This window comes from Hyperolius riggenbachi, chromosome 2, assembly GCF_040937935.1.
Source record: "Hyperolius riggenbachi isolate aHypRig1 chromosome 2, aHypRig1.pri, whole genome shotgun sequence".
NCBI lineage: Eukaryota > Metazoa > Chordata > Amphibia > Anura > Hyperoliidae > Hyperolius > Hyperolius riggenbachi.
Window position 1 is genome coordinate 317,837,532 of NC_090647.1, and position 24,252 is coordinate 317,861,783.

Here is a 24,252-nt window from a genome sequence, read left to right on the forward strand (position 1 = left end):
GTATTATACAGCATTTACTATTGCTTCTTCTTACAGCAGCTTCACAAATTGCTGCTGGTCTAAAGCCTGGTACACACTTTCAATTTTGATTGGTCAATCACTGACCAATTTTACCGCGTGTATCAAAAAAGGGCACCTGGAAAAAAGGGCGCGGGGTATAGCCGAAATTGTAAGTTTTAATGCAAAACCATATTTTTCGTTTAAGAGGTTGTAAATGAAAATTTAGTTCTAAATAGGTTAAATAAACGGAAATGAAATGGCAAAATACTGTCTATAACAACAAACGAATTCTGAAAAGAAACGTCAAATAGCGTCTATAACAAAAACGATATTTACACTTGTATTAAGCACAGCAATGCAATGGTAGGTTTTACAAATATTTTACTGTAATTATACCTAACTGTAGGCTCACACAGATCTATCCCTATCCCTAACCCCTAGACCCCCTCTTTGTTTAATATATACATAATTCAATAAATTGTATATATTACATGTATTGTGCTGTAACTATACTTAACCTTACTCTCACACAGAGCCCTCCCTGTACCTATCCCTAACCTCTAGACCAGGGGTCCCCAACCCCCGGTCCGCGACCCAATACCGGGCCGCGGGGCGTTTCGCACCGGGCCGCGGCAAATCCCCTGCCTCACAATGATTTTTTTGCTGGTGACTATCGTCCCGCCCCCTCCTTCATTAGCCGCGAGTGCATGCGGCTACATCTCCGCCTGCACGCATTAGAGCGCAGCCGCGGAAGCCGGAAGTCACGCCCAGCCCAGCCCATCCCATCTTTCTCGGCGTCAGCGTGTGTAGCCTATGCAGCTGCGCTTTTCCCGGGCAGTGTGAGGCAGCGAGACAGGGGGATAGCGTGCCGTGATAGCGTGGCCGTGGTGGACCGTATTCAAAATACATTCTCTTCGCGGTAAGGCGGCTGTCTATATACCAGCGTTTTTCCACCTTTGAATCTAGCCTCACTACCTGTTCCGATACTTCTGTGCTGCATAGGTCAGGCCTTAGGCCTGGGATTGTTACACATGCAATTTAACAAGTATGCAGTGATCATAGTTATGTGCAGTTTTTGATCCACCTCTTGCTGGCTTGTTTGCGGGCTAACTATACTTGCTATACTGGGCTAACTATACTTGCTATACTCGGCTAACTATACTTGCTATACTGGGCTAACTATACTTGCTATACTGGGCTAACTATACTTGCTATTCTGGGTTAACTATACTTGCTATACTGGGCTAACTATACTTGCTATACTGGGCTAACTATACTTGCTATTCTGGGCTAACTATACTTGCTATTCTGGGCTAACTATACTTGCTATACTGGGCTAACTATACTTGCTATACTGGGCTAACTATACTTGCTATTCTGGGCTAACTATACTTGCTATACTGGGTTAACTATACTTGCTATACTAGGCTAACTGTACTTGCTATACTGGGCTGACTGTACTTGCTATACTGTGGTAACTGTACTAGCTATACTGGGGTAACTATACTTGCTATACTAGGCTAACTGTACTTGCTATACTGTGGTAACTGTACTTGCTATACTGGGGTAACTATACTTGCTATACTAGGCTAACTGTACTTGCTATAGTGTGGTAACTGTACTTGCTATACTGGGTTAACTATACTTGCTATACTAGGCTAACTGTACTTGCTATACTGGGCTGACTGTACTTGCTATACTGTGGTAACTGTACTAGCTATACTGGGGTAACTATACTTGCTATACTAGGCTAACTGTACTTGCTATAGTGTGGTAACTGTACTTGCTATACTGGGGTAACTATACTTGCTATACTAGGCTAACTGTACTTGCTATACTGGGGTAGCTATACTTGCTATACTAGGCTAACTGTACTTGCTATACTGGGGTAGCTATACTTGCTATACTAGGCTAACTGTACTTGCTATACTGGGGTAACTACTGGCTATACTGGGGTAACTATACTTGCTATACTAGGCTAACTGTACTTGCTATACTGGGGTAGCTATACTTGCTATACTAGGCTAACTGTACTTGCTATACTGGGGTAGCTATACTTGCTATACTAGGCTAACTGTACTTGCTATACTGGGGTAACTACTGGCTATACTGGGGTAGCTATACTTGCTATACTAGGCTAACTGTACTTGCTATACTGGGGTAACTATACTTGCTATACTGTGGTAACTATACTAGCTATACTGGGGTAACTATACTTGCTATACTAGGCTAACTGTACTTGCTATAGTGTGGTAACTGTACTTGCTATACTGGGGTAACTATACTTGCTATACTAGGCTAACTGTACTTGCTATACTGGGGTAGCTATACTTGCTATACTAGGCTAACTGTACTTGCTATACTGGGGTAACTACTGGCTATACTGGGGTAGCTATACTTGCTATACTAGGCTAACTGCACTTGCTATAGTGTGGTAACTGTACTTGCTATACTGGGCTAACTGTACTTGCTATACTGTGGTAACTGTACTTGCTATACTGGGCTAACTGTACTTGCTATACTGTGGTAACTGTACTTGCTATACTGTGGTAACTGTACTTGCTATACTGGGGTAACTATACTTGCTATACTAGGCTAACTGTACTGGCTATACTGTGGTAACTGTACTTGCTATACTGGGGTAACTATACTTGCTATACTAGGCTAACTGTACTTGCTATACTGTGGAAACTGTACTTGCTATACTGTGGAATCTAAGAAAAAAGGGGGGGCTGCTGCCGCTAACACTAGCCACGCCCACTCACCCCTCCCACCCCCCCCCCCCACCCACCCCGCCCCCAGGGGGGCCCCGGAGAAAATTTTGGTCGGGATAGTGGGCCCCGGGCTCAAAAAGGTTGGGGACCCCTGCTCTAGACCACCCTGGTGGTGCCTAACCCTAAGACCCCCCTGGTGGTGCCTAATCCTAAGACCCCCCTGGTGGTGCCTAACCCTAAGACCCCCCTGGTGGTGCCTAACCCTAAGACCCCCTGGTGGTACCTAACCCTAAGACCCCCCTGGTGGTGCCTAACCCTAAGACCCCCCTGGCGGTGCCTAACCCTAAAACCCCCTGGTGGTGCCTAAGACCCCCCTGGTGGTGCCTAACCCTAAGACCCCCCTGGTGGTGCCTAACCCTAAGCACCCCCCTAGTGGTGCCTAACCCTAACCACCCCCTGGTTGCGTATATTATACTGTAACTATACCTAACCCTCCCTGTACCTATCCCTAACCCCTAGACCCCCCTGGTAATGCCTAAACCTAACTATCCCCACCGCACAAACACCCTAAACACATATAAACAATAATATATTTAATCCTTAAAATACTTCTCTACAAATAACATGAATAAAATAATTTATATATTTGTAATAGAATAAATAGCCTTAAAATAGCCTTAAAATCACATATACATTAATATTATAAATAGAGAAAAGTATATATAAATATATACAATACAATAGATAGCCTTACAATCATGTACGCATTCGAAATCTTAAAATAACAGTAATATTAAAAGCGATATTTTAGTAACTATAATCAACGCATTATAAGTGTAAAAACAAAGTTTATACCAAAAGCGATGTATTTCTAATACAATAAGGTTGAAAACGGTATTTAAGCATTATACATATGAAAACAAATTTTTAAATGATGAAAGAAGTGTAAATGAAAATTTAGTTGTTATACTTTTGTAAGCGAAATTTTAAAACTAAAAAATAAGTAAAAACTGATATAAGCGAAATTTAAAAACGAAAAAATAAGTATAACACAAACTCAAAACGAACTTGTAAACGATATTTGTTATAAACCTTATTTTGTAAACGAAAACTTTTGTTAACACGATCCCTGTAACCGCTATTTCTCGGGCGCCCTTTTTTCCTGTCAGGCGCCGAATAGCCAATATTTTGCATTGCAGTCTATGGCAGCGCCCTTTTTGTCCACTATCCCTGTGCGCCCTTTTTTACTAGCCCGAATATTACCACCTCCATGTGTAGTATGAGGGTCAACAGCCATTGAATACTATTAGCAGATTGTGTAGGTAAACCCTCATACTACATAGAGGTAATAAAATTGGTCAGTGATTGGCCCGTTATAATTGAGGCCTGGAAACCAGTAGAAAGTGCAAAATGCTATCGCAATCGCTGGCGATTCGTGGTATTATTTTGCAAGCGATTTTGAGAGGGTTTTCTTTGCTCCTATAAAATGCATTAGAATGGAAACGCTTCCAAAATGCTGCATGTCCTGTGATTGCAGTTTCCATAATCGCAATCGCTCTAGTAAAATCTTTCCCATCCACTTACATCAGCTGAGCGTTTAGGGAAATCGCCAGTGATTTAAAGCACTCTCTAAACACTCAGAAATACGCTCTAGTGGATTCCAGCCCTGAAAGTGTAAACCAGGCTTTAGTATTATATTAATAGAACTAGATGTTTCTTTTGAGTGATCTGCAGTTGCTTTCATGTACTAAATGTTTACATTTTATGAATAAGAATACTGGGTACTTATCCGTCAGCCGGGCGCATCCGGCAGGTGGCGCTAATTACATTATAACTTCACATTAACACAAAAGTGTTAATGTAAACGATGGTATTGTGTTTTAAGTGGCCGTCTCGCTGCGGCCAAATGTATATTAAAAAGTGAGTGAATTGAATTAAAAATAAGCCGGCGGCAATGTAACAGATCAAGCCGCCGGCTTCGGCTCTCGCTCTCCCCCCCCCCCCCCCCTGCCTCTCTCCAGAGTCATTCATCGTGGCAGGGAATCCTGGTTGTTTTATTGCGACGAACGACTCTGGGGGGACACGCATGTCCCCGCCGCCAGCTGCCCAGTATTATATAGGAGAGAGGCAGGGGGAGGAGAGCGAGAGCCGAAGCCGGCGACTTGATCTGTTACACGCTCCTGGGCTCATTAACCCCCCTCCCCCTAACTACTCTATACCAGCATCCCTGCCATGGGGTTCGATCTCCCCACCACCTGCTCGATCCCCTGTAATTACCCCCCTCCCTCCCCCCTCCATGCTGCGATTGGACTGGGCAGGGCAGGGCAGGATTAAAATGTAACAATCTTTACCTGACCTTGTTCCAGCGCCGATCGCGATCCTCTCCCTGTAGCCCCGCTGTCAGCCTCACTATGCTGAATGAATCGGTCCCGGCTTGATGACGTCATCAAGCCGGGACCCGATCCGGGCAGCATAGTAAGGCTGACAGCAGGACTACAGGGAGAGGATCGCAATCGCGCTGGAACAAGGTCAGGTGAGAGCTTGTGACTTCTAACGCTTCCCTGCGCCTATCTCTGCGGGAGGGGGGGGGACTCGGGAGACACCTGGCACGTGGGTTTTATTTCAAAGGGCCACACACCTGGTTATCCCCGTGGTGGGGGCACACAGTTCCATTGGGAACACAGCAATCCATTGGGGAGGGATACAGGGGCATGCACCAGGCTATCTGGGGGGGGGGGGGAATTAAAAACCACACCTGGCCAACTATGGGGGGGGGGGGGGAGGGGATAAATGGCTACATCAGGCTAACTCAGGTGGGGGTATACAGAGGCACATCTGGCTACCTGGGGTTCGGGAGGGGTACATCTAGCCAACTATGGGGGGGGGGGATATACAGGAACACATCTGGCTAACTAGGGGTGGTGGGGGGATACAAAAGAGCCACATAATTGCAGGTAAAGCCAGGGATACAAAATGGAAAAAAGCACCTTTATTTTCAAATCATATATTGTCGCCATACATTGTACTAGGATTATAATTTAAATGTTGTAATAACCAGGACAAACGGGCATATCAAATGTATGGGTTAAATCTACAGTAGCTCCTATTATTTTAAAACTATAATAGCTTAAAACTGATAAATAATAACTTTTTTACATTTTTCTCCTGTTATTCCCTTTAAAATGCTTATAAAGTAAAATAATTCTTAGCAAAAAGTATCACCCAAAGAAAGCCTAATTGGTGGCAAAAAAACCCAAGGTATAGATCATTTATGCGTGATAAGTATTGATAAAGTTATTGGCTAATGAACGTGAGGAGTATGAAATGCAGAAAATTGCTCTGGTTTTTAAGGAGGAATAACCCAGGGACGCGAAGTGGTTAATATACATTTGGCTGCAGCGAGCCGGCCACTTCAAACACAATACATTCGGTGACATTAACATCATTTTGTGTTAATGTGAAGTTTTAATGTAATTAGCGCCACCTGCCGGATGCGCCCGGCTGACGGGTAAGTACCAAATACTGCACTAAGTGACAATAAGGCAATTTTTCTCCTGAGTTTTCTCCCAGGTGGTGATATTTTCAAATCATGTCAATAATACAATACAATACAATACAATACAATAACATTTCTATAGCGCTTTTCTCCCATAGGACTCAAAGCGCTTAGGCTCTCTCAGATTCAGTAATTAGTAGGATGAAGTATTCACACAACAAAAGTTATATTTCTGCAAATGCCAGACTGAACAGGTGGGTTTTCAGTCTGGATTTAAACACGTCCAGGGATGGGGCTGCCCTGATCTGTTGAGGTAAGGAGTTCCAAAACGTAGGGGCAGCATGACAGAAGGCTCTGGGACCAAAAGTTTCCAAGTGGACTCTGGGTATGACTAGATTATTAGAACCTGTGGATCTGAGAATGCGGTGATTGCTACGCAGCTGTAACATATCTTTCATGTATCCAGGGCCTAGATTATTCAGGGATTTGAATGTCAGTAGGCCGATCTTGAATAGGACCCTCCATTCTATAGGTAGCCAGTGAAGGGAATGCAGGACTGGCGTTATGTGGCAGTGACGGGGTTGGTTGGTTAGCAGTCTGGCAGCAGTATTCTGTATCAGCTGTAGGCGGTACAAGACCTTTTTTGGAAGGCCAGTGTAGAGAGCATTGCAGTAGTCCAGTCGGGATGTGATGAAGGTGTGGACTAAGGTTGGCAGATCTTCTGGGGGTATGAGGTGCTTGATTTTTGCAATGTTCTTCAGGTGAAAATAGGATGATTTCACCACAGCAGAGATTTGAGTTCTGAAGTTTAAATCCCCATCAATTAGAACTCCCAGGCTACGCACATGATCAGAGCTGCGTAGATCCGTGCCTCCTATTCCCAGTGGTGAAGACTGCAAGTTAAGTTGTTTTGTTATCATGCTCTGCCCTCCAATCAGAAGGACTTCAGTTTTGTCTGCATTTAGTTTCAGCCAGTTGTCATTCATCCATTGCTGTAGTTCACGTAAGCAGGCGTTTATAGTTAGAGTTGGGTCTGTCACACCAGGCTTGAAGGAAAGATATAGTTGGGTGTCGTCTGCATAGCAGTGGTATGTCAGGCCATGTTTTTGGATTAGTTTTCCCAACGGTAGCATGTAAATCGTGAAAAGCAGGGGAGAGAGGATTGAGCCCTGGGGCACCCCATACTTAAGTGTTACAGGGGTGGACAGGAAGGGCCCCATACACACTTTGTGGGTTCTGCCACTCAAGAAGGATTGGAACCACTGAAGTACTATGCCATCAATGCCGCAGTATTCCTGTAGCCTGTTTATCAAGATGTCATGGTCAACTGTGTCAAAGGCTGCAGAAAGGTCTAGCAGTATGAGGATCGAGCACTCTCCTCTGTCTCTTGCCATGAGCAGGTGGTTGCATATTTGGATGAGGGCAGTTTCAGTGCTGTGGTGTTTCCTGAAGCCAGACTGGAATGGGTCATAACTGCTATTTTGTAGGATTCTGGCTTCTAGCTGGAGGTATACAGCTTTTTCAATTAGCTTGCCCAGAAAGGGGAGGTTAGAGACAGGTCTGTAGCTGGTCATTGCATCTGGGTCCAGGGAGGGTTTTTTGAGGAGAGGCCTGATGATTGCTTCCTTCAGTAAAGCAGGAAATATCCCTGATTGTAAGGAACAGTTAACAATTTTGAGGAATACCGGTACGAACAGGTCGGGGCAGTTCAACATGAACTGTGTTGGGCCAGGATCCAGGTCACAGGTAGTTAGGCGGACGTGAAGGAGGATGCTTGATGTGACTTCTTCATCAATTTCTTTGAAGTTTGACCAAGGTGTTACGTTGTCTCTGCTAATGGTCTTCGGCGCTATATTAGGCTCAGATGCTGTAAGTTGGATGGCGGACCTTATAGCGGAGACTTTGTCTGTGAAGAAATGGGCAAATTGGTCACAGAGGTCCTTTGAAGACTCGATATTAAGTTTTTGACATGCCGGGTTGCAGAGTTTTTCCACTGTGCGGAACAGTTGGGCTGGTTTGTTAACTGCATTTGCAATCTCTTGTGATAGAAAGGATGATTTTTTTCCCGTGATTACTTTTTGGTAGCTCTTCAAGTGGAAGATTAAGGCATGTTTGTCTTCTGGGGACTGAGATTTGCGCCACAGCCTCTCAAGTTTTCGGCCTTGTCTTTTCAGCTCTTTTACAGCGTTATCAAACCACTGTGCATGATGGTGTGGAGTAGTGTTGGGCGAACAGTGTTCGCCACTGTTCGGGTTCTGCAGAACATCACCCTGTTCGGGTGATGTTCGAGTTCGGCCGAACACCTGACGGTGCTCGGCCAAACCGTTCGGCCATATGGCCGAACTAAGAGCGCATGGCCGAACGTTCCCCGAACGTTCGGCTAGCGCTGTGATTGGCCGAACGGGTCACGTGGTTCGGACCCGAACGCGCTCTGATTGGCCGAACTGTCACGTGGTTCGGGTAAATAAATACCCGAACCACGTCATATCTCCGCCATTTGTCTGTGGGTTTAGCTTTGGGTAGGCAGGCAGGGTAGTTCGCGCTCCAGCCACGCTAGCCAGGGTCCCCCCTGTCATTGTGTCACTGCTGGGAACAGTAGTACACCGCTTGCTCAGCCACACTATATAGCATTCTGTTTACTGCCACTCTGTGTACCTCGCTCAGCCACACTATATAGCATTCTGTTTACTGCCACTCTGTGTCTGCTGGGAATAGTAGTACACCGCTTGCTCAGCCACACTATATAGCATTCTGTTAACTGCCACTCTGTGTACCTCGCTCAGCCACACTATATAGCATTCTGTTTACTGCCACTCTGTGTCTGCTGGGAATAGTGGTACACCGCTCGCTCAGCCACACTATATAGCATTCTGTTCACTGTTCTGTGTCTGCTGGGAATAGTGGTACACCGCTCGCTCAGCCACACTATATAGCATTCTGTTTACTGTTCTGTGTCTGCTGGGAATAGTGGTACACCGCTCGCTCATCCACACTATATAGCATTCTGTTCACTGTTCTGTGTCTGCTGGGAATAGTGGTACACCGCTCGCTCAGCCACACTATATAGCATTCTGTTCACTGTTCTGTGTCTGCTGGGAATAGTGGTACACCGCTCGCTCAGCCACACTATATAGCATTCTGTTCACTGTTCTGTGTCTGCTGGGAATAGTGGTACACCGCTCGCTCAGCCACACTATATAGCATTCTGTTTACTGTTCTGTGTCTGCTGGGAATAGTGGTACACCGCTCGCTCAGCCACACTATATAGCATTCTGTTTACTGTTCTGTGTCTGCTGGGAATAGTGGTACACCGCTCGCTCAGCCACACTATATAGCATTCTGTTTACTGTTCTGTGTCTGCTGGGAACAGTAGTACACCGCTCGCTCAGCCAGAGTATATAGCATTGTGTTTACTGCCACTCTGTGTACACCGCTCAGCCAGACTATATACCATTGTTTACTGACACTCTGTGTACACCGCTCAGCCAGACTATATACCATTGTTTACTGACACTCTGTGTACACCGCTCAGCCAGACTATATACCATTGTTTACTGCCACTCTGATTCTGCTGGGAACAGTAGTACACCGCTCGCTCAGCCAGACTATATAGCATTGTGTTTACTGCCACTCTGTGTACACCGCTCAGCCACACTATATAGCATTGCGTACTCTGCCAGTCAGTGTGTATATTGCTGGGATCAGTAATACTCCACTCACCGTCAACCACTATATGAGCTCAACATGAGTTCCCCAGAGACCTCCGCTGTGAGCAGCACTCCCAACAACAGCAACAGCCAACGCCCCACGCAAGCTATAACATCCACCCCAGCAGCCAGTGGTCAGCAGCAGCCCTCCCCGGAGGAGAACGTTGTGTCCATCAGTCCGTCGCCAGAGCGATTAATGAGGGCTGCCATTGAGGAGATGATGGGGCCTGATGTGGAGGAGGAGGTCTGGCTCAGGCCAGCATCCCAAGTTAATGTTGAGGACGATGAGGGGTCTGTGTCTGGGGATGTTGGGGTGGCAGAGGTGGTGGGTGGGTCAGACTCAGGAGAAGAGTTGTATGATGAGGATGATGATCGGGACCATCTGTATGTGCCTCAGAGTCCGACCCCGGAAAACATGTTGTATCGTGTGTTTAGGTACTAAAATCTGCGTTCCCTCCCAGTAGTGTTGGGCGAACAGTGTTTGCCACTGTTCGGGTTCTGCAGAACATCACCCTGTTCGGGGTGACTATATAGCAGACTATATAGCATTGTGTTTAATGCCACTCTGTGTACACGGCTCAGCCACACTATATAGCATTGTGTTTACTTCCACTCTGTGTCTGCTGGGAACAGTAGTACACCGCTCACCCGCCACTGTATAGCATTGTGCTCTGTGTCACTGCTGACAATAGTGGTACACCGCTCACCCACCACTGTATAGCATTTCTGTACTGCCACTGTACTGCTGCCAGTCAGCGTGTACTTTAAGGATAAGTGAAATGAGGAAGAAATCCGGTGAAAGAGGGAGGGGCAAGGGAAGAGGTGTTTCCCCTGACGGTTCACGTACAGGCCACAGGGGAGCACCCAAGAAAACCCACTCAATACTGCCCATGTTGTCCAGGACAACAACCCTCACAGATCCAAAAGAACAGGACCAGATAATTACTTGGATGACCTCTCAAGCGTCCAGCAGTGGGTTAAGCAGCACCAGCACATCACGCACGAGGTCCGAGTCCTCAGCCAGTTAAAGTCTGGGCTTTCTTTGAAGACTGCACTGAGGATGTTACCATGGCGATTTGCAAGGTGTGCAAGACCCGCCTGAGCAGGGGGAAAAGTATTAACAACCTCTCCACCACCAGCATGAGCCGCCACATTCTATCCAAACATCCCACTCTGTGGGCAAACGCGGCAGGACAGGGTACCACCAGCAACACTGCCTCCCTTGGGTTCACCAGACTCACCACCAGACCCGCCTCAGCAGCAGCAGTAGCCCAGCCATTGCGTGGTTCACAACATTCACAAACATCAGACGATGCTGACACTGTCACTTTCCGGACTAGTGCTCTTGAGGTCTCCCAGTGTTCATCAAACACAACAACCAACAGCCCTTCGGTGTGCAGCGCTACGGTTGAGTTGTCTGTCTCTGAGATGTTTGAGCACAAGAGGAAATTGCCAGCAAATGACCCCCGGGCCGTGGCAGTAACAGCCAGCCAGCATAGCCAAGCTTCTGGCCTGCGAAATGCTGCCATATCGAGTGGTGGAGACAAACAGCTTCAAGGGCATGATGTCAGTGGCCATCCCACGTTACGTGGTTCCCAGCCGCTACCACTTTGCGCGCTCTGCAGTGCCTGAGTTGCATGAGCACGTGGTCAGCTAAATAACCCGAAGCTTGAAGAATGCCGTTGCCTGCAAGGTTCACCTCACCACTGACACCTGGACGAGTGCGTTCGGCCAGGGTCGATACATCTCCCTTACCGCGCACTGGGTGAACCTTGTGGAGCCTGGCAGCGATTCCTCACCTGCTACGGCGCGGGTGTTGCCCACGCCGCAAACAGCTGGATAACAACAGCAGCACCTACCTCTCTGACTCCTTCTCCTCCAACGCATCTCAAAGCTGTACCTCATCCGGAAATGCTAACCCAGCACCAGCAGCAGTAGGATCGTGGAAGCAGTGCAGCACAGCTGTTGGCATGCGTCAGCAAGCGTTGCTGAAGCTGATCTGCCTTGGGGATAAGCAGCACACAGGGGAGGAAATTTGGAGGGGAATAAAGGAACAGACGGATTTGTGGCTGGCACCGCTGGACCTGAAACCGGGCATGAAGCTAGACACCTGGCACGAACTGGCAATGTACGCAATAGAGGTGCTGGCTTGCCCGGCAGCCAGCGTTATGACGGAACGCTGTTTCAGTGCTGCCGGAGGCATCATCACAGATCGGCGTATCCGCCTCTCCACAGAAAATGCAGACCGTCTGACTCAAATTAAAATGAATCAATCCTGGATTGGAAACGACTACGCAACACTCCTGGACCCCAACCAAGTAACATGACCGATGAACATCTGGGATGGTTTAGCGTTTCCGGTCCCTGTTTATTGAACCTCTCATCTGTATTACATTTATGACTGCATGGCGGCAAAAAGCATTGCTGCTATATCCGCACGCTTTTTGTCCTCATGCAAGGCCTGGGTTGTTGTGTCTCACAAAGCGTGGCCTTCTCCTCCTGCGCCTCCTCCTGTTCCATCACGTGTGCTGCTGCTGCTGCTGCTGCTGCTGGGTTACCGTTGCCGGTCCCTGTTTATGGAACCTCTTATCTTTATTACATTTATGACTACATGGCGGTACAAAGCATGCTATCCGCACGCTTTTTGTCCTCATGCAAGGCCTGGGTTGTTGTGTCTCACAAAGCGTGGCCTTCTCCTCCTGCGCCTCCTCCTGTTCCATCACGTGTGCTGCTGCTGCTGCTGGGTTAGCGTTGCCGCGTGGTCCCTGTTTATTGAACCTCTTATCTTTATTACATTTATGACTACATGGCGGTACAAAGCATGCTATCCGCACGCTTTTTGTCCTCATGCAAGGCCTGGGTTGTTGTGTCTCACAAAGCGTGGCCTTCTCCTCCTGCGCCTCCTCCTGTTCCATCACGTGTGCTGCTGCTGCTGCTGGGTTAGCGTTGCCGCGTGGTCCCTGTTTATTGAACCTCTTATCTTTATTACATTTATGACTACATGGCGGTACAAAGCATGCTATCCGCACGCTTTTTGTCCTCATGCAAGGCCTGGGTTGTTGTGTCTCACAAAGCGTGGCCTTCTCCTCCTGCGCCTCCTCCTGTTCCATCACGTGTGCTGCTGCTGGGTTAGCGTTGCCGCGTGGTCCCTGTTTATTGAACCACTTATCTTTATTACATTTATGACTGCATGGTGGTACAAAGCATGCTATCCGCACGCTTCTTGTCCTCATGCAAGGCCTGGGTTGTTGTGTCTCAAAGCGTGGCCTTCTCCTCCTGCGCCACCCTCCTCCTGTTCCATCACGTGTGCTGCTGCTGGATTAGCATTACCGGTCCCTTTTCCTGGAACCTCTTATATGTATTACATTTATGACTGCATGCCGACAAAAAGCATGTTACCTGTGCAAAGAAAACAGACATTTCCCGCATTTAAAAGACAGTTTTCCCTTTGAAACTTTAAAATCGATTTTCTCAAAAACTATAAGCTCTTTTTGCTAAATTTTTTTTCCCTCTTGTACCCACTCCCAAGGTGCACATACCCTGTAAATTTGGGGTATGTAGCATGTAAGGAGGCTTTACAAACCACAAAAGTTCGGGTCCCCATTGACTTCCATTATGTTCGGAGTTCGGGTCGAACACCCGAACATCGCGGCCATGTTCGGCCTGTTCGGCCCGAACCCGAACATCTAGATGTTCGCCCAACACTAGTGTGGAGTAAGATATTTGGTGCGCAGAGGAGCAATGGTCTCAAAGATGGAGGACACACATTTGTTGTATTTAAACACCAGAGTATCAGGGTCCAAGCTGGAGTCAGTCAATTCATCAAAGCTAAGGTTATCTCGGATATGTTGAGGTGTTAGCCCTTTTAAGCGGCGATATTTTATTTGATTCTTGACCTGGTGTTTGACGGCTGGTATTGAGAGGGAGAAGTGGATAGTGTGATGGTCTGACCAGGCAACAGGATTAATTTCCACATTGGCTATTGACATCCCAGTATGGAATACAAGGTCCAGAGTGTGACCTTTCCTGTGAGTAGCAGAGCTGATTGATTGGAGGAAGCCCAGTTCATGTAAGGCACGAGGTAGCTCTTTTCCAAATTGTGAAGAGGAGTCGTCCACCCATGTATTGAAATCTCCAAGAACAATCCATCTGGGGTGTTCCAGTGTTAGGTTGCATAGGAGGTCTACAAGTTCCTCAAGGAAGTCTGAGTATTTTTCTGGTGGGGAGTAGATCAGCAATATGTTAATGTTTTCCTCAGCTGAAAGTTGCACCCCCAAGCATTCAAACGAGTTGGTAGGACCTACAGTAAGTGGTCTGATTTTCAAAGCTGATCTAAAGCAAAGTGCAACCCCTCCTCCCCTGCGTTCTTTCCTGTTGCAGTATATCACGGAATAGTTTGTTGGCACAGCTGCCTCCAGGGTGGGGCCAACCGGTTCAGAAAGCCAGGTTTCAGTCAGGCAGGCCAGATCAGAAGACTCTATTAGATCATGTATGATTGCTGTTTTGTTGTTTATTGATCTGACGTTGCAGAGGACAGCCTTGATGGGGCTACCCTGGGAGCTGAGGTCTGGGATTGAGGACTCCAGGAGGGAACAGTCTCCAGATGTGTGGCTGTCATCTCTGCTGGGTTGTGCTGGAGCTATTAGGGTTGTTGGCTGGGTGTACTCTGTAGATTTTGTCACAGAGTTATTTTGGTTCTGCAGTGAATAACGTCTTTTCCCACGTCCCCTGGATCCTCTCTTTGTCTTTCTGTAGATTCCAACAGACTTAAGTAGAATTATTGTTGATTTGTCAATTGGGTATATATTTCTTGGTTGGTATCCAGCTAGAAGTGTCTGTGCTGAATATTGATGTTTACACATTAGGATGGACAAGAGACAGCTCAGGGCTCCTGCTAAGAAAGGCCCTATTTAAAGTCAAGGTGTGAACTTTCACAGCTGTGGCTGGTATCCTGCAGAGATCAAAGGGCCTGTATAGACTGAATTGTCCTTACACAGAGATGTATGGATGGACAGCATGGATTTGAAAACACAGTCCTTTGTTTAGGAGTTTGAAGATATAATATATAATATATGTAGAAAAATATAGTCTATTGAGCATAGATGCTGTAGATAATCGATGAAAGTTACTCACAGGATGGGAGACGGCGGGCACAAAGAGGCAGAAAAATGCCCTTTTAAACCACAAGCAAGCAAGAAAATATTCAAAATATTTTTGACACTACTATTCACCTATTTTTTGATACGTTTTCAATCCCAAAGTGCTGAAAAGTTACATTAAATTAAAGAAGAAAACTTATCTTCTAGGAGAAAACTCAGGAGAAAAGGTTAATTGCATATGGGCCAATGGTCCTTATTCAATTCACTTTTTCTCCTAAGTTTTCTACTTGTAGATAAGTTTTCATCTTTTATCGTGCTTGCTCACAGGATAGAAAAACAAAAACTCACTCACTCTTGTGGCCAAATAGTAAAACTAAATGCACATATCAGTGGCGTACCTAGGGCATTTGACACCCGGTGCTGGGTATTGGTATTATAAGACACCCCCCCCCCCCCAAAAAAAGTAAAGGGGCAAAAAATGGGTGGCGCTGTAACATGCGGCAGCAAAAAATGGGCGTGGCCATGACCGGATGAGGGCGGAGCTAACTGTAATTTGCCGTGAACCCGGGTGAGAGTGATATGGAGGCTGCCATATTTATTTCCTTTTAAACAATACTAGTTGCCCTGCTGATCTATTTGGCTGCAGTAGTGAACTGAATCACACCAGAAACAAGCATGCTTGTTCAGGGTCTGTGGTTGAAAGAATTAGAGGCAGAGGACCAGCACGGCAGCCAGGCAACTGGCATTGCTTAAAAGGAGATAAATATGGCAGCCTCAATATTATTCTCACCTCGGGTTCCCTTTAAAAGTGCAACGCAAAGACAGTGGACCCAAGTTTTGGTGACCCTTTCCCCAGAAAATTCACATAATTGTGCAGGGTTTCTCAAGAAAATACACGTAATGTGTGCAGATTTGCCCAGAGAATACGTTCAATCATGTCGGCAGATTTGCCCAGAGAATAAGTTCAATCATGTCTGCAGATTTGCCTAGAGAATACGTTCAATCATGTCTGCAGATTTGCCCAGAAAATACATGCAATCATGTCTGCAGATTTGCCCAGAGAATACGTTCAATCATGTCGGCAGATTTGCCCAGAAAATACATGCAATCATGTCGACAGATTTGCCCAGAAAATACATGCAATCATGTCGGCAGATTTGCCCAGAAAATACATGCAATCATGTCTGCAGATTTGCCCAGAGAATACGTTCAATCATGTCGGCAGATTTGCCCAGAAAATACATGCAATCATGTCGGCAGATTTGCCCAGAAAATACATGCAATCATGTCTGCAGATTTGCCCAGAGAATACGTTCAATCATGTCGGCAGATTTGCCCAGAAAATACATGCAATCATGTCATCAGATCTGCCCAGAAAATACATGCAATCATGTCGGCAGATTTGCCCAGAAAATACATGCAATCATGTCTGCAGATTTGCCCAGAGAATACGTTCAATCATGTCGGCAGATTTGCCCAGAAAATACATGCAATCATGTTGGCAGATTTGCCCAGAAAATACATGCAATTATGTCGGCAGATTTGCCCAGAAAATACATGCAATCATGTCGGCAGATTTGCTCAGAAAATACATGCAATCATGTAGCAGATTTGACCAGAAAATACATGCAATCGTGTGGCAGACCTGTCCAGAAAACACTTCAATCGTGTAGCAGACTTGGCCAAAACATAAACGCTACCCCTGGCTGCTAATATAAATTAAAAAAAAAAAACATTTACTCACCTGCAGCAGAGCTCTTGTTCCGGCCTCCGTCCAGTGCGCAGCTCCCACGATCCTCTGCACCCAGCAACTCCCAAAGTCTCCAGAGCAGGGCTTCGGACATTTTACTATAGCCCTGCTCTGCCGCTGTGGTGAACTGATACGGCATCTATTAGATGCCGAAAGTCAGTTCATGCTGGGGGGTGCTTGGAGAATTTTAAGGGGTGCTTCAGCACCCAAAGCACCCCTCCCCCCCCGGTGCCGCCACTGCCCCCAGTATAGGTAGCTAGCAGTTGCCCCCAGTATAGGTAGCTAGTTGCCACCAGTGAAGGTAGTATAGTTGCCCCAATATAGCTAGTATAGTTGCCCCCAGGATAGGCAGCATAGCTGCTGTCCCCAATGTAGGTAGTGTTGCTGCCCCCAGTGTAGCTAGTATAGTGGCCCCCGTACAGCTGCCCTCCAGTATAGCTAGTATAGTGGCCCCCATAGTTGCCCCAGTATAGCTAGTATAGTGGCCCACAGTTTAGATAGTATAGTTGCCTCCATTGTAGCTGGTATGGTGCCCCCCCCCAGTATAGGTAATATAGTGGCCCCCATAGATGCCCCCAGTGTAGCTAGTATAGTGGCCCCCCGTTTAGCTGCCCCCAGTATAGTGGCCCCCAGTATAGCTAGTATAGTGGCCCCCAGTTTAGGTAGAATAGTGGCCCCCAGTTTAGGTAGAATAGTGGCCCCCAGTTTAGGTAGTATAGTGGCCCCCAGTTTAGGTAGTATAGTGCTCCCCCCCATGTAGCTAGAAGGAGGGGTGACAGCAGGGATAGCGGCGGGGAGGGGGGAAATATCCCACCCTCCCTCACCTGGGTCCCCTCCTTCTGCCTCTCTTCTCCCCCCAAAAATGCGGGCAGCGGGCCGGGGGCAGTGGGCAGCGAGCAGGCTGGCGCGGAGAATACTCACGTTACTTCCGCGTATCAGCCTGGAACGCTGCGTCGCCGTCACGTGCCTCTACTGCGCCTCCAATGATTGGAGGCGCAGAAGAGGCACGTGATGGCGACGCAGCGTTCCAGGCTGATACGCGGAAGTAACGTGAGTATTCTCCGCGCCAGCCTGCTCGCTGCCCACTGCCCCCGGCCCGTTGCCCGCATTTTTGGGGGGAGAAGAGAGGCAGAAGGAGGGGGACCCAGGTGAGGGAGGGGGGGGGATATTTCCCCCCTCCCCGCCGCTATCCCTGCTGTCACCCCTCCTCCTAGCGCTGCTCTTCCCCTCCTTAGTCAGGTGTAGGGGGGTCGTGGCGACACCCCCCTGGCTGTCTGGCACCCGGTGCGCCACGGCCCCCTGCGCCCTTAGGTAGGAACGCTATTGGCACATATATTTTTAATACAAAAAGACACAATAAATTACATTTAAAATTAACTGTTTACCTCTCACACCCAAAATATACTTAAATAAAAATTTTTACTAAAAAAAATAATAAAAAAATTACAATTTAAAAAAAAAAAACATAAATAGTTACCTAAGGGTCTGGACTTTTTTTTTTTAATATGCATATGAAGAAGGTATACAACTAATATTTTTCAAATTATAAGCTTGTAAATAGTGATGGACGCAAAACGAAAAAAATGGACCTTTATTTCCAAATAAAATATTGGCGCCATACATTGTGATAGGGACATAATTTACATGGTGTAATAACCGGGACAAATGGGCAAATAAAATACGTGGGTTTTAATTATGGTAGCATGTATTATTTTAAAGCTATAATGGGAGGTAAAAATTGCTCGGATGCATAAGGTGAAAAACAACTGAAGGCTGAAGTGGTTAAAATAATTTTCTACACTCTGCAACTGAAAAAATACCCTAAAAAAATGAAAAAGTACTGTCAAAATTATTCTGAGTATTTTCTTGCTGGCTGGTGGCTTCAAAGGCATTGTATTGATATGGTATGAAAATATTACCTCGGAGAAAACTTATGACACTGAAGACAAAATAGAAGCAGAGGCAACAGAGGCCATATGTAAAATTAGATGAGCGATTTAGATGTTCTAAAGCTATGACATGAATAACCTTGTAGATGGTTCAAGTCATGATTAACCAAGATTTAGGTGGCACCAGCGGTGCGCAAAAGCTTCTCCTCCACATTTAGTCAAAAGCAATGTTTTCCCACCTTTTTTCAGATTGGTACACCACAAAGAAACTCCAAACACTTATGGCATCATACCTTGCAAGCAGAAATAATGACACTATCCCAGTATTAAATAGTAAACATGTAAACATTTTGGAAGGAGGACACATGACCTAAGATGATAAGACACAATGTCATAGGACATTGTGAACAACTAGTCCAACAAGTCTAATGTGTATTTCTCATCAGTACTAAGGAGTAACCGGTTTTCAATCCTGATCCACAAAGAAAGGTGGACAAGCAAAAGATAAGCACGGTTAATATTGTGCATATATCTGCACTCAGGTAACAACCGCGGCTAATTTAACCATAACTAATTACAAAAAAAGACAAGCCACCATGGGTAGAGATGTCCCAAACGGTTCGAACACAAACTTATTTGCGCAAACAATGCGGATTCGCATTCACGGCTGAACGCACACTTTATGTGAGTTCGACCCGCCCCCTATACTACATCAATGGGCTAAACTTTGACACAATATATCACAGTCAGCAGACACATGGCAGCCAATTTGGCTGCACTCCCTCCTGCTGCTGTATTAGTGAGAGAAGGGAGAGAGGTTGCTGCAGACATAGGGGAGATTAGTTAGGCTCTTGTTAGCTTGCTCCTTGCTGATATTTGTTGCTGAAAAAACACCACCAAAACAGCTCTTTTGAGAACTAATGTTCTTGTGATGTTTTTTTTTTTTTTTTTTTTTTTGTGGCCCACTGACACTTGCATATAAAGCCCTGTCTGTCTCAACTGGTTCTTGTTAATTGCTATACTGTGCCAGGCCCAGCACATTCAGTACCTAGTGTGACTGCTGCAAATTGTATTATAATACCAGTCACTGCATACTTTTCACTGCACCTGTGTGACCGCACATTGTTTTATATACCAGCAGTCAGTGCATCCATTTTCACTGCACCTGTGTAACCCCACGCTGTTTTATATAGCAGTCACTGCATACATTTCACTGCATATGTGTGTGACTGCACACTATTTTATATAGCAGTCACTGCATACATTTCACTGCATCTGTGTGACCGCACGCTGTTTTATATACCAGCAGTCAGTGCATCCATTTTCACTGCACCTGTGTGACCGCACATTGTTATACCAGCAGTCACTGCATCTGTGTGACCACACGCTGTTTTATATACCAGTCCGTGCATACCTTTTCACTGCACCTGTGTGACCGCACGCTGTTTTATATAGCAGTCACTGCATACCTTTCACTGCATCTGTGTGACCACACAATCTAAACACATATTTAAAATCTCCCAGATTTGACCAATTGTAATTGGTTCTCACCGCTCGAAATACAGGTCACCAGTTATAAGCGGGTAAAGAAAATGTGAAAAAAGAGGAAAAAAGTGTGTGTATCACACTACTGCAACAGATAAATCCATTTGAATCATGCTTTTGTCGAAAACCACACCTGCAAACTGTGCACACAATGCAAAAAAACAACAGCTACATCAATACATAAATCACAATGATCAGCATAAAACATGTGCAAAATTGTGCAACAGAGTGTGTGCATATGCGCCCCGCAGGAAATCTGCGGGTGCGCACATACACACACACAGTGCTTCAGTGACAATGATGAATAATGATATAGTTCGCATAACCTGTCACATGTAATAAAGGTGTCTGTGTGCATGAATTGTGACCAGCTTACCAGAGGCAGAGAGAGCGAAGAGCCCGGGAGACAGCCTTACGCGATCGCAGCTGGTGGTTGCTTCCAAGGGAGACTGCTTAACTAAGTTGCAAAGCCATTTTAAATATCCCTAATCTCGCGCCAAGTGCTATGCACGGTTGCGCCCCCGGTGTCGACAGACGCACGCTCTGATTGGAGCACGTCATCCGCATCCAGCATGCTAACAGCTAACTAATTTTGCTATTCTAATAGAGGTGCACCTGCGCTAATAAAAAGAAAGGTGGGATTTGGTTGTATGGTAATTTAGAGCTTGTGAACCTTAAGATTCAGTCTTCTGGAGACCACCAGAATCAGGAGAACAGATTCATCAGAACCTCATATAGGCGGAGGCCAACAACAAAGGACAGAGCACCAGATTGGTAGAAAAATACAAGGTCAAGGAAAATCCAAGGTCAGTACCATGAGGACAGGCATCTAGGCAAGGTTCCCAATTAAGAGACATTCACATTCAAAACAGAATTAAAAAAAAAGAGATACTGAGAAGCTGGACAAATCAGGAGGACAATCCAAGAACTGTAGAGCAGAGTGACGTCAAATCAATGTCATTTTTAAGCACAAACATGACTCTCAGGAACACAAGTATGATATGTAGTGGTGCTCAAATACCCCTTTTTAAAATTCGAGTTTGGTCGAATTCGAATAGTAAATTATTCGAGGTCAGTCGAATATTCGAGTCGAATAAATTTTACTATTCGATTCGACCTCGGACTTCGAGCTCACTATTCGAGTCGGTATTCGAGCTCATTATTCGAGCTGACTATTCGAATTGGCCTTAAATAGCTTCCCAACACTTGTTTTGAGGGTTAATGATGCAAGAAACATATTTTTTTCCAAGTGACAACAGCAAGTGATTATGTGGGGATGTTCCTTTAAAAAAAAAAAAGGTGAAAAGAGAAGTTGTGTCCAGAATTTTGTTCAGTACTGTATATACTTCTTCTTCTTCTTCTTCTTTATCTTCTATATCTTCTTCTTCTTCTTCTATATCTTCTTCTTCTTCTTCATCTTCTTCTTCTTCTTCTTCATCTTCTTCATCTTCATCTTCTTCATCTTCATCTTCTTCATCTTCTTCATCTTCATCTTCTTCATCTTCTTCTTCATCTTCTTCATCTTCTTCATCTTCATCTTCTTCATCTTCTTCTTCATCTTCTTCATCTTCATCTTCTTCATCTTCTTCTTCTTCTTCTTCTTCTTCTTCATCTTCTTCTTCATCTTCTTCATCTTCATCTTCTTCATCTTCTTCTTCATCTTCTTCATCTTCTTCTTCTTCTTCTTATTCATCTTCTTCATCTTCTTCTTCTTCTTCATCTTCTTCATCTTCATCTTCTTCTATATCGTCTTCTTCGTCACTTATTTCTCTTTTCATTTTTTTTTTTTTTAAAGAAATGCAGCTATTTTTGAGCGTAACAACAAATAGCTGGTGGCGCACGCATGTTGGAAGCGCCATTGTATGTGCTCCCTGGCAGTGGAAACACACAGACAGCAGGAGGTAAATTTAGCAGCAGGAGGAGGAGGATGAGTGTGTGGCAGCATGCAGTCAATGAGGCAGGCAGCGTGACATAATAGCCCTGGTACCTAGCGGTGATACCATGGCTGTAAATAAACACAACAGGAGGTCCCAGACAGCGGTCGTGCAGCCCACATTGTGTCCAATACACAACTGGGACAACACAGTTTTCAACCCGGGCACCTCAGAAAAATTAAACCTTTTTTTGTAATGGTTTTGTAGTTTTGGTTTTACAACCAATTACACAGATATATAGCTATTTTTTGACGTAATAGCTGGTGGCAGAGTGGCAGCAGAAGGTAAATCTGTGTACCCTGGCGGTGGGAAACACAGACAGACAGCAGCAGCAGCAGGAGGAGGAATGGAGGAGAGTAATTATGTGAGCAGCTATTGTTTGACGTAATAGCTGGTGGCAGTGTGGCAGCAGAAGGTAATTCTGTGTACCCTGGCAGTGGGAAACACAGACAGACAGCAGCAGCAGGAGGAATGGAGGAGTAGTGTGAGTGTGGCAGCAGGTAGGCAGCGTGACATAATAGCCCTGGTACCTAGCGGTGATACCAGGGCCGTAAATAAACACAACAGGAGGTCCCAGACAGCGGTCGTGCAGCCCACATTGTGTCCAATACACAACTGGGACAACACAGTTTTCAACCCGGGCACCTCAGAAAAATTAAACCTTTTTTTTTTTTTAATGGTTTTTTGGTTTTTGGTTTTACAACCAATTTAGCTATTTTTGGACGTAATAGCTGGTGGCAGAGTGGCAGCAGAAGAAGGTAATTCTGTGTACCCTGGCAGTGGGAAACACAGACAGACAGCAGCAGCAGGAGGAGGAATGGAGGAGTAGGCGAGCAGCTATTGTTTGACGTAATAGCTGGTGGCAGAGTGGCAGCAGAAGGTAAATCATCTGTGTACCCTGGCAGTGGGAAACACAGACAGACAGCAGCAGCAGCAGCAGGAGGAGGTATGGAGGAGCAGTGTGAGTGTGGCAGCAGGTAGGCAGCGTGACATAATAGCCCTGGTACCTAGCGGTGATACCAGGGCCGTAAATAAACACAACAGGAGGTCCCAGACAGCGGTCGTGCAGCCCACATTGTGTCCAATACACAACTGGAACAACACAGTTTTCAACCCGGGCACCTCAGAAAAATTAAACCTTTTTTTTTTTTAATGGTTTGTTTGGTTTCGGTTTTGCAACCAATATAGCTATTGTTTGACGTAATAGCTGGTGGCAGAGTGGCAGCAGAAGAAGGTCATTCTGTGTACCCTGGCAGTGGGAAACACAGACAGACAGCAGAAGGGCAGTACACAGCAGCCCACTGTAGGTGTAAAATGTGTGGCTGCAGGCGACGTAATAGTCAAAGTGAACCAGGCTGGCTTAGTGAGCAGGAGCCAGGAGGTGGTAAAGGGTGGTAAGGCACATTAACGATGGTTCCGGCAGCCAGTTCATGTCCCCCTCTCGCCGACAACAGGGGCCAGGAACTCGCCTTCCACCCACGCCTGGTTCATCTTGAGAAACGTCAGTCTGTCCACAGACTTGTGAGACAGACGTGAGCGTTTCTCGGTGACCACGCCACCAGCTGCACTGAAGCAGCGCTCGGACAGCACGCTGGAAGGGGGGCAGGACAGCACTTCCAGGGCGTACTGCGCTAGCTCGCTCCAGATCTCCATGCGCTTGACCCAATACTCCATGGGATCAACAGGGGCATCGCTGTCAAGCCCGCTGTACGACCCCATGTAGTCAGCCACCATGCGGGTCAGGCGCTGGCTGTGACCGGAGGAGGATGCTGCTGCATGCATCTCCTCTCTAGTCACTGCTGCCGGAGCCTCTACAGTCCTGTAGAGCTCGTGGCTGAGAGACAGCAGGTCTGTGGGGCGCTTGCTGCTGCTGGATGCAGGCACCTGCTGCTGCCTCTGTGCTGGCTGCTGGACAGTGGGGGTGGAAGGCTGGGGGAAGGCTTCCTCCAAGCGCTCAACAAGGGCCTGCTGCAAGCTCCTTATTTGTTGCGCTGGGTCTCCTCCTGCAGGCGGCAGGAACTGGCTCAACTTCCCCTTGAGGCGTGGGTCCAACATCATGCTGATCCAGATGTCCTCCCTCTGCTTCATCTGGATCACCCTGGGGTCCCTGCGCAGGCA